Raw genomic sequence first — 11,883 nt, 5'->3', positions numbered from 1 at the left:
TTCTGTCTAACCTAGGTTACAAATGTTCGAAATTTCCATGTTTACCACCCTAGACAAAGGTGCTTTTGCATTGCTAGTTCCCTAGGTCATTGGGTTAGACACATATAGGTCCAAAACCCTACCAAGTTGATGTCGGTTCATTGGGGATTTTTAGGGTACCCTCAGTTCTATCACTGTTATTCTGAATGAGACCCCTATTCAGAATGAGACCCCGATAATAGACCGTCGTGCCGACGACGGACCGTCGTAGGGTCTATTCCAAAAGCCCTACCACCCTATCCCAACGGATGCATGTGACGGACTGTCATCTTCAAGACGGTCCGTCCTGCACAACCGTTCCGATTACCAGAGACCCTATTTCTAAGAGTCTCTCATTTTTTTCTACGTGTCCTTTAACGGACACATGTGACGGACCATCGTACCCAGGAAGGGCCGTCCTACATGACCGTCATGACGGTCAGAGACCCCTCTCCTACGGATCTCCATATTTTTTCTCAACTGTCCTACGACGGACATCTAGATGGACATCTACGATGGACAGTTGTACCTGTGACGGTCTGTTCTGAACATACCGTCATTCTAGTCAGAGACTCTCCTTCAGGGTTCTTTATATATACATAGTCTAAGTAAAATACGACGGACCTCACGACGGTCCGTCATAGTCACGACGAGACATCACCAGGCCCGTCGTGTGTCAATGTTTCTATAGCAATGACATACTATTTTCAATGTTTTATTTCATATGGTTTCGCTTTTCTTGTTTACCACTACTTGTTCTAATATTAATTCTTTGCAAGTACTATCTACTATGGCACCCAAGAAAGACCGAATCTACGCACGTGGGCGATCAAAGTTTGTCACCCCGTCTGCCCGCGTGACCGTTATTATGTGCCCCCAGGCACTTCCACACCTTCCCGTGCTGCACGTGCTCCTAGATCCACACCCAAAAAGGTGGCGTCCGGTGTAGTAACTGCCTCCCAGTCTGATAAAGAGCGCACATTGATCGGCACACCCTCTGGGTCAGCCAAAAATGAGGAAGGAGCGTCTGGCTCTTTAGGAGTATCATGGTCCGAGGAAGCCTCTGGCTCTACTGAGGTTCCCACACCCGCAACCGCTTCGGCATCGGCCTTGTCTGATAAGGCTGACAGTTCACACTCTAAATCAGGCCCACCAGCTCAGGTCCCCACCCCAGCCACTGACCAGCCCAACCGGTGGTGTGTCGACGGCCAGTTTCAAGTCTACTCCGTCGCAAAGTTCCTGACTGATAAAGGAGTGATAACTCGAACACTCACTTTGGAGCGGCGTGTATTTACAGGGAGGCTCCCGATGATGCCTGAGATCCACAACCTCTTCACCAGGCATCGCTTGGAGTGGACTACACGTCCATTGGGATGATACAGCGAAGAAATGGTCCGATAGTTCTACGCATCCTACGTAGCGACTCTCTGATCACAGATCAATAGACGGGCTGCCCCCGCTAAATAGGCCCCACTAGAGAAGGTCCAAGTCCGGGGCGTACAGGTTGACATTTCCCTGCCAGCCATCCGCCGGTTTCTATACGTCGAGAGTATTGATGCTACTCGGACCCCCCTCACTGCTGAGTTTTACTACCGCTGGCAGATTGTTAAGGATGGCCAGCTCTTGTGTGAGCCATCACTGAGAGAGACCACCAAGAGGTGGATGAACCTGTACCTGTCAGTAGATGGAGAGAGTTCCGATTGCGTGACTGAGCCGAAGGGGGCCATCAAGAAGGACATCCTCACGTTCACAGCAAAATTCTTGTTGCTGCTTGTCTGTCACTACCTTTCCCCCACAACTGCTGATAATATAATTACCTCGGATCGAGCAGTGTTCATGGCAACGATGATAGCCAGATTCGAGGTGGACTTCGCATGGCTTCTCTAGGCAGTCATGCACGAGAGGGAATTCAAGGTCACTACTACCTACACTTTCCGTGCATGATCTTTTCACTTTGGAGGTCCGCAGGTGTGCCCATATGGCACGTAGATCAGCTTAAGACCCTGCAGGGCACTGTTTACGTCGGCCTCATCTGAGACGAGGCTAATGAGTTGGCTCCACGTAGATTTATCCGTCCAGAGCTTCCCTCACTTATTGATGATCTTGCTGATACGGTAACCCAGGCCCACACAGATACACAGGCATCCACTGACACAACCCCGGTCGAGTCCATCTCGGGTAGAAGCACAGCCCCGAGCTCCTCTCGCACAGCCCCTCTACCAGCACTGGTCCCACTTGCAAGGGTCCAAAAACTAGAGGAACAAATTGCCAGTCTTCTGCATCATATGCCGTCGTGGATGCAGAAGTCGATTACTGAGTTCGAAGAGCGTCTAGAGAGGAAAATGGTGCAGTTTACAGAGCGGAAGATCGCTGAGGTTAACCAGCGCGTGGAAGCCTTTGAGTTGAAAGTTCTAAGCCGACTAGCCCCTCTGGTGGATGTGTCGAATCTTCACACTGAAGTCGACAGTCTTCGTCCAAACATCGACACGATCTTAGAGGCTAGGGTGCCGTTGTCTGAGGCCCCTTCCGTCGAGCCTGTTGAGGACACCATGTGGGAGGCCCTTTTTGCTACTTAGAAATTCCACTACCTCCCCCTCGAGAGAGTACCAAGAGGCGTAGGGGTCGAGCAGAGGACGAGGCGCGAGCACGGAAGAAGGAGCACCGAGAGATAGAGGCTGCGAGGAGAGCCTCCCTTGCTGAGGAGGAGGCGCACCAAATGAGAGCATCAAAGTTAGCGGCTAGGGCGTCTAGCTCTAGCACTGTGGAGATAGCAAGAGGCACTACTGATTGTGCGGTTTTTGCTTAGGATACCACTCAGGGTGTCCTGATTGCAGAGGACGTGGGTTTCGGGGAACGGGACCCATAATCTTGCTGATCGACGGTGCTTTGCGCCACATGTTTGCTTCACCTACCACTCTAGTATTTTGATTTTTATGCATTGGGGACAATTGCATGCTTTTTTGTTGGGGGTGGGGTAAATGGATAGTGAGAGGGTGAAGTCCGAGTAGCCCAATTCACTATCCTCTTTTGGGGTTTTCTTGCCTGTATTCTTTTTCCCCAAATGACTGATTACTTTTTATGTTGAACTTCCATAATTATATCTTTTGTACATAGTTTAATTCTAGAGCATGATTGCTTAAATGATATCCTGATAAACTTTAAAATGATGCATGACTAGGCCTAGTAACTGATAATTATGTGGCTCTAAGCATGAAATAGAGTTACACCATTGCATTACCCTAAGTCTTAAATTCGAACTAGGTGTCTGATAATCTGGTATAGTGATGAGATGTCAAGTGAGTGTGAGGAAAATTTGAATAGTCCACTATTGGTACTGAGCTTGAACATGCCTAGTTAGTCCTGCTAAAAGTAAGTTGTAATAGACAATTAGGAAAGGATCATATACCCTTATTCAATATTGCCCATTTCTAGCCTAAATAAAAGAAACCAAATGAAATTTATCTTTCTTTGATCCAAATAATCTGAGCTTAAAAATAGACATTTTTATTTTCACCCCAACTGATCTTTTCTGGGAACAATGTGTTGGCCGTGGTCCCTCCTTGGACATGTGCACCTCAGCTTATGCCAAAAGCATAAGTTGAGGGTGGCTAATACATAAACAACCTTCGTTATGGCCCTGACCCAACTTTGGGTATTGTGTATCTTGACTCATGGAAAAGCCATGAGTTGAGGGTGGCTATTATGAGGAATGCTATTGAAAGTGGGGTTGAAAGAACAAAGAGAGAGAAAGAACAAAAGTAAAGTGACTCAAGAATTCGTTGAAAGAAAAGTAAAGAAAAAGAAAAATATACAAGAATTACAAACAACAAAAAAAGAAGAGAGTCACTTACACAAATGAAGAAAGAGGAGAAAATAGCAAGGTGAAAGAATATGAGAAACAGGGCGAGATAAATTGATAGACAGTGGAAGGTTTAGCCGATATGTCAAGGAGGGAAAAAAGTCACTAATGTATACCTAAATATACATTACCTTACCCCGAGCCTATGTTACTAGCTAAAAAAGTCCTATCGTGATTGTAAGGGTTGTATAGCGAACTTAAGTAAGTGAAAATAAGGGCAAGCTTATGACAATAAGTATGAATGAGTGTGACTTGTTTCTGTGAGCGAGTGTTGAAAAGTAATCCTTATACTCAAACTGAAATCATTGTGTGAAATAGGAGGATATTGTTTTAAAGTGAAGACACTAGTTGCAATACCGTAATTGTTAGCACCTCGATGAGAAATTGAAGAGGATAGTTGCCAGTGCATGGTGAGTCTATGTCATGTTCTGATCCCACAAAATTCAAAACCTAATAGTGATAGCATGCATAGATTTGATTAGATTAATCGGGATTGATAGCCAAATGATTGCAAAGGATAAAACATGGATACTATTGTATAAAGATTTTGTATTGAGTCATATTGTTTCGCTTGAGGACAAACAACGAATTTAAGTTGAGGGTGTTGATATACCGTGGTTTCACGGTATTATTAATACTTTTTGCTTATGTTTAGTGTGTCCAGAAGCCTTTTTTTGCTAGTTTTTATATAATTTTCTCTTTGTTTTGCAGGAAACCTTTCCAAAGTTGAATGCGGAGATTTTGAGCGAAGAAATGCAGAAGAGACCACTTACGGTGCTTATGACGGGCCGTCATGCTTGTGACGGTCCGTAAGTGGCAGCGTTGTGAAGCTGCTGAAGGAAGATGGGGAAGTCTGACCAAGTGTGGGGTTACGAAGCTTGTGACGGTCCATCGTATCTATGACGGTCTGTCCTGCAGTTTCGTCATGAAGTTCAGAGAAGTAATCCCAGTACCCAAATTCCAAGAGTTGAAGTGTTTTGAAACGAAGACCCTCGACGGACCGTTGTGCCTGTGACTTTCCGTCATACTTGGCGTCGAGGGTGGTGAAGAGAAAAAGAGAAAAAATTGCACAAGTATAGGACGACGGAGTCCATGACGGTCCGTGGTGACAACAACGGTCCATCGCGTGGGCCGTCGACCAAACTGCGTTTTGGAAGATTTCCAGCAATTAGAATCCTTGTTTAATTAGGTTTTTGTTTTTTTATAAATAGTTTGAAAAAGCCTCGTTTTTTAGGTTAGACACCTGATTTTTAGACTCTGCTAGATTAGACATCATATTATTAGACTTTGTGTATTAGTGTAAAATTTTGAGATTTTTGCAATTGATTTTTGGAGATTAATCAAGAAAACATTGGATTTTACTCTTTCTCATTGAATTAAGTACATGAATTCTTATCTACTATATTTGAATATTGTGTTTATTGCTATGAGTAACTAAAATCCATAACTAGGGTTGTGGGAACCATAGGCAAATAATGAGATAAACCTTAACTAAAATAACAATTCTAGAATAGTATCTTGCATGTATTAATATTTCTTTCGCTTAGAAGTCTTTTTAAGGGATGGTCAACGTTAGGACTCGCCTTAATGCTACTTGCCAGACCAAGGAGATAGATAATAGGAAAAGAATTATTAACATAGATTTAGTGTTTACTATGTAATAGGCTAGTATTGATTGGTACGAGGTAATAACTTAGTCAAATATCAAATACGATGCTTAATATGAGGTAAGGATAAGGGTTAGGGTAGCAAGACACGTAGCCGTACTAAGGTGCAGTGTGAGATTTTCAAGATGCCAGACCAAGGATTAAGAAATACATAACTTATAACTTTTCATGCAAGATACTAGGAAAGAATTATTATAGTTATAGTTATAAAGTTATGAACCTGTAGGGAACACGTAAACCCTAGTTACTTTGATTAATTGATTAAAATCCAACATTCAAAGTTGTTTAGTATCTCTGTCAAGTTTGTTAATTAATTTTACTTTAGAAATAGAAACCCCCTTTTATTGTTTTTACTTTCCAAGGAAGTCATTGACCAAACAATAGTAATAACAGGTTGAAGTTAAGTCTAGACTATTTTCCTCGTCGGAACGATCCCAACCTCACTAGTTGGGTTATTTACTTGACACGAATGCTTTACTTCTTATTTTAGAAGTAAGTTTGAGTGTATCAATATATCATACACTTAATGTTGGTAAGTTTTCTTTCTCTTGTTGTAAAAGGAGTTCCTTCTGAGTGGGGGAGTATATGTAGTAGAGATGATAGAAAGTCCTAGATGTTGTTGCATCTACATGGTATTTATGAATTTTGTTGAAAATGAATTTCATTAACTTCTTGCATTGTGTATTTTGTTAAGCAATTATTGTATTGAAATATGTGTGTATGTGATCTTACTGTGCATATTAGCATTTCATATCATGAATTGCCTAAAAGTCGCATTTTAGAAAAATTGTTAAATATCATTGTAGCATTAAAACAGTTCACTGTAAATTTTTCCGAAATTGACTTATTAATTCTTTGGTCTTAAATTGTTGTAAAGTTTTTAGAATTGACGTATATCAGTATGATATTGAATACAAAATGAGTTATGACTATTTGGAATGAAGCATGTGAGTTCTTATTGTGTTGTAAATCTCTTGATTATATTAAATTGATATTTTCTTCTTTGATATGTGTTGTATATTATGGTTATTATCTACTAGATTAATCTCTATTCTTGAAAGTGTTGGGACTGTGGCAAGTGTCTTTCGAGGACGAATGTTGTCCAAGTGGGGAAGATTGTAAGACCCCAACGATGAATTTGGTTAAATAGATATTAACATTTTTGTATTGATAGTATAAGGTCATAAATAGGTCTATTATATGGTATTGAGGACGTGTTGAAAGTATTAGGTTTATTAGAAGTCAAACGTCATGGGAATACCAACACGTTCGTCGACTAAGTCATGTATGTGCCTTAAATGTGGTTTTATATGTTCATGTTTGGTTCATGAGGTTTTAAGGTATTTTCATAATATATTATATCATATATATGAATAGTGTCGAGTTTCGTGAAGTTTGGAGGTCAAACGTCAAAGAACGTACATGAAGTTAGAAAGATGTGCTTCGAAATGCCCTTGTGTATCTAGGTATGTTTCAAGGAGTTTTACATTTTCATTTTTTGTGAAATTACTGTGAGAGGTGTTAAAATCATATATATCATGTTTGGGTTGGAAGCGACCGGTCAAATATCCTCTAGGACCAACCAAAGTTCTTTGAGGAAGAACCCATGTTGGTGGCAAAAACTACCCAAAGGCAGTCCACCTACGGATGGCAACTGACGGCCAGTGGATTGGTCGGTGCCCCGTAGGTGAAGGGCGTCTTTTCGGAATGATAATAGGTAGAAAATCTTACATTTTCCTGTCTTAGAACCCATCGATGAAGGCCAAGACAACCCATAAGTAGAAGTCCGGCTTGTTGATGGGCAACCGTCGATGATCAATGTGGCCTGCGCGCTGTTTCACTGTATGTTAAGGGTTGATATAATAATTACACCCCAATAAAAAAATAACTTATTTTTGGTTTATTAGGGGTATTTTGGGTATTTTAAATATGTATTCAAGTGTTTAACACTTAGAATATTTCATTTTTCCAAATCAAAACCCAAAATCCCTTCAGAACTCCCAAAAAATCCATTGATGTCCAAAGTCAGGGAAGAGCTTGGGGTGAAGAATTGAGTGTAGATTCTACATCAATGTGAATAATTAGATTCATCATGGTATGACAATTGATACTTGAAACTATTTTCATTAGGGAGCCCCAATTCTTAAGATGTTTTGTAAGTTTTAAAAGTTGAATTGTCTAATTTCATTATTATACCATAGGTTCTTGCATCAATTGTTTTTAAATGTCTATTATGGATTAGACTGTTGTTTTATTGATTATTTTAACCTAAATTACCTATGGACAAATGAATTTGGATGAACCCTAGTTTTTGACTAATTTTTGCGTTACTTGATATTGTACAAATGTTGATGAATTATGGTGTACATTTCTATGGGGTTTCAAATGATGTAATAACTGTATTCAATTGATATCTAGGACATATTATATTGATCAATCTCTATTGAATTGACCTAGTTTCATTGATTATCATAGTTTCTATATGGAATTATTGTTCATGGCCATTGGTAAGGGTTTTATGGTGTTGAATTGTTTTAGTTTACGTCAAATTGAGGTGTTGAGGATGTTGTCGTGGTAAGATTCCCTATTCTCTTTTACTTTTATGTTATTTATACTTAAATTATTTTGTGATTCGTATGGTCCACTTATGGTGGAGGTGTTAGGTGCTTTACTTGCAATTGATGTGGCCTTGTCGATGATATTGTATATAATATGATGATCATGGCCTTGCTGGTAACTACTTGAAGTAATATGAATATTTTACTAGTTGATTAGGTTAATCATTACCATATCTATCTACATGTGAAGTCATATATGTATTCTCTTAGTCATGTTGTCTTAGTGATCATGTTAGGCTATGACTTTTACATTTGTGTATAGTGTTAGGCTTGAGTCTTGGTTATTCCTACTTCACTATATGAGTCTATGTTGATTATATTGATGATTTTATGAGAATATATAGGATGACTTTAATATGTTAGGTTTGTTTCTAGGTGCTTCTAGAATTACTTGCATTATGGGCTAAATGGTGAAGTATGTTGTGCGCTGTCCTGGTTGACTTGTGTCCCTTTCTTTATGTATATATGATATGAATATGTGATGTCTTTATTTATTGAGTTTTAATTCTTAGTATAGAATATATGAATTACATGTGAAATTAAATTAACTAAAGTGAGTCTTTTAATGTGAAAACCTAGACTTAGTTGTAACGTTAAGATTGTTGAAGTTGTAAGCTATAATGGTATCCTTCAATGTAAAGGAAAGATGGAATTAAGTTTAATTCTCTTCAAAGGCATCATAATAATTCTAAGGAAATCCATCATCTTTTGTCCATTGTGCGGTAGACCTAGTGGACCCTTCTTTTTAAGGGTAAATGTGATTGGGTTATGAACTTGTTATGGAACCCTTTTATGTGAACGTAATATGTGAATTACTCTACTAAAAATAAGGATAGTACTGAGTGAATATGATAAGGGTTGTAATTCTAGTTAAAGAGTGAGACTATATTACAAAGTATGCCCTTCATATTCCTTAACAATGTACATACATGGGATGTGTCTAAGTTATACCCTTGGAGAGAAGAACAACCTCATCGGAGTAGGATAGAACTCTGGATTCAATGTCTAGCTATCATGGTCTATGTCAATTATTGCCTATTCTCATCATATGGGATACCTATTAGCATTAGAAAAGTTAAGGAGGTTTAGGTGCTTGTATGGGACACTATCTAAACATTGCATAATAAACTTTGAAGGTTTTACTTGGAGTTTCTAGGTCTTGTCCAAGACCATTACTCGAATGTCCTTTATGTCATTTATGTTGCTCTTAATAAACGAATCAACTAATGATCCAAACTTATGAAGTATGTAAATGTTTGAGTACCTAATCTAAAGTGACTTAAGGATTCCTTAGCTAAACTGTGAAGAGGGCATAAGGGATGATCTCTTCGTGTTTTATCTTTAGATGTCTTGATGATGATTATAGTTAGGAAAGTTGGTTGGTTTTATGGACATGATATAACCCTTAGGTAGTCTTAAGTACTATTTAGGTAATCTTGAAGAGGTCAATCATGGATGTTAACTTCTTGATTAGTTAAGTAGGTGTATTGATATCCTTTGGAAGGAGAGTGTCATATAATCTATGGGTTGATGTCTTAAGTTAGAATAATACTATCCTAGGGAGTCTATAGTATCTCTTGAGTGTGTGTGTAAGGGATTATAATATGATTTATAAAGAAAATATGCATATTTCCAATAAAAGTCCATTTTCATGGTATTTATGCATAATGCCATACTAGTAGGTGTGGTTGTACTAACTCCATGCTTTATCTATCTATATAGTTTATTGTAGGTGAGGAAGTTTGGGGAAGGAACACTTGGACCGTGGAATTGTTCAAGAGAAGATGAAGTATTTCTTCATTGTACTCGAGGTCATATATGTCTTTATGTTCCTTATGGAAGTATTGAAATAGACGAAGTATTTCAATTTTCGTATTGAAGTGTGGCCAATGTCCCAAGTATTCTTGTGTCTTAAGATGATGAGATTGAGACTAAGTATTTCCTATTGCTTTATATTAAAGAGATTTTTAAATATTATGATATGTTTTGGGAAAAGTTTTAATTTCGCACTATTTTTACTATTTGTATGCGATGAATGATATGTAAGGCTTTTCAAAGACCTCTTACGAGTAAAGTACGCCATGTGCAATTCGATATTGCCCCTAACTTCTACGGTGTGTTTTCGGGATGCGACACTACTAGTTTAGAGAAGTTCTATGAAGTTAACGTGGTGGTATGGACGCTATATAGACATAACACAATGGGATTTGAAGGTTTTAGTGAGAGTTCCTAGGTCTTGTCCAAGATCATTACTTGAATATCCTTTATCTGATGAATTTCGCTAAATGAATTAAAGGATCTAATTAGTTAGGCCATGAAAGTATGTTAAAATGAATAAGTAATTATCTGGGAGTGAATAAGAATGGTCACTTCTTATCTTATCTAGATAAGTCATAAGAATGACTCTTGTTAGGGAAAATGGTTGATTTTATATACATGATCAAAACATAGGTATTCTTAAGGATTACTTAGTTAATATTAGGGAGGTCATTATGGACGTTATCTTCTTGATTTTCTTAAGTATTTTTTTGAACTAAAATAAAGAGAACCAGGGCAGGTTACCGCTAATTCATTCTCTCCACTTCAATCCATAAAAAAATCATCCAATTAAATACCAAAGGCCCCTTACCCATGGCCATGATGATCAATAAAATAAATCATTCACAATACTCAATGAATATAAAGCAATTCATATATATTAATTAATCTAAGACACCATGTACATCAATTGAATACAATTCTTAGAGCTCATAGAAAACTACCATAGGATTTATTAGTATTAAGACAAGATTATCACACCCAAAATATAGGCAATTTGAAGAGATTATTTTTTGTATGGTTTGAAGAATATTTTAGGTTATAATAACATGATTAACATCAATTCAATCTATAATCAACAAATCAAAACATTTTATGGAATAACCCATGGATAGATCATGAAATTGGACAAGTTCATCTATAGAAGACTTTAGAAAATCACTTTGATGTTTGGATCCTTGATGAATAGAGTTTCAAGGATGAAGAAACCATACCTCACTGATGTTAGTCCACAAAATTGAGTAAGAATGACCATCACATCTCCAATCCATGTTCTTCCTTGGGTTTTGGGTCAGATTGAGTTCAAGTGAATATCATAGAGATTTTTGAGTTTATATTCGAAAGAATGAATTCATATAGGTGTTTAGGAATTATATATATAGACATTAAATACATAAAATACCCCTAAGTAACTTCCCAACAATTATTTGGACGTAGGGTGAATTTACCAATTCACCCTTGAATTTTACTGTAAAGATGCGAAGTTGCAGGATCCAACCTACGACTGCTCTTCTAGGAACTGTTTGCCAGACGATGGACCATCCTGGCAGGTCGTCGTTTTGTTTAGAGGATGGACTGTGGGATCTTAATCCACCAAGGATAAATCTTTGCCTACTCCCACAATCGATAGGACGTAGACCAGACTACTGGTCGTCGATTGCCTAAATCGTTTGGGCTGGTCTAGACATCCGTTAGCTCAGCAATAGGTCCTTCCTTAAGGACCCTAAATTGGTCCTTGGGGATGTTTTCCTCGATGTTTCCAACTCAAATATTATTTTAAATGATCTTAGGACCTCCCATATAAATGGAATTCAAAATGAACTCATGAAACTCGATGAAACAAGCTAAGGTTATTTCAAGAAAAACCTTTCAAACGTCATGGATGTTCTTGGAAGTTTGACTT

The sequence above is a fragment of the Solanum lycopersicum genome, chromosome 7 (genome assembly GCF_036512215.1).
Source record: "Solanum lycopersicum chromosome 7, SLM_r2.1".
Lineage (NCBI taxonomy): Eukaryota > Viridiplantae > Streptophyta > Magnoliopsida > Solanales > Solanaceae > Solanum > Solanum lycopersicum.
The sequence above is the reverse complement of the archived record's forward strand: the minus strand, read 5'-3'. Positions refer to the sequence as shown.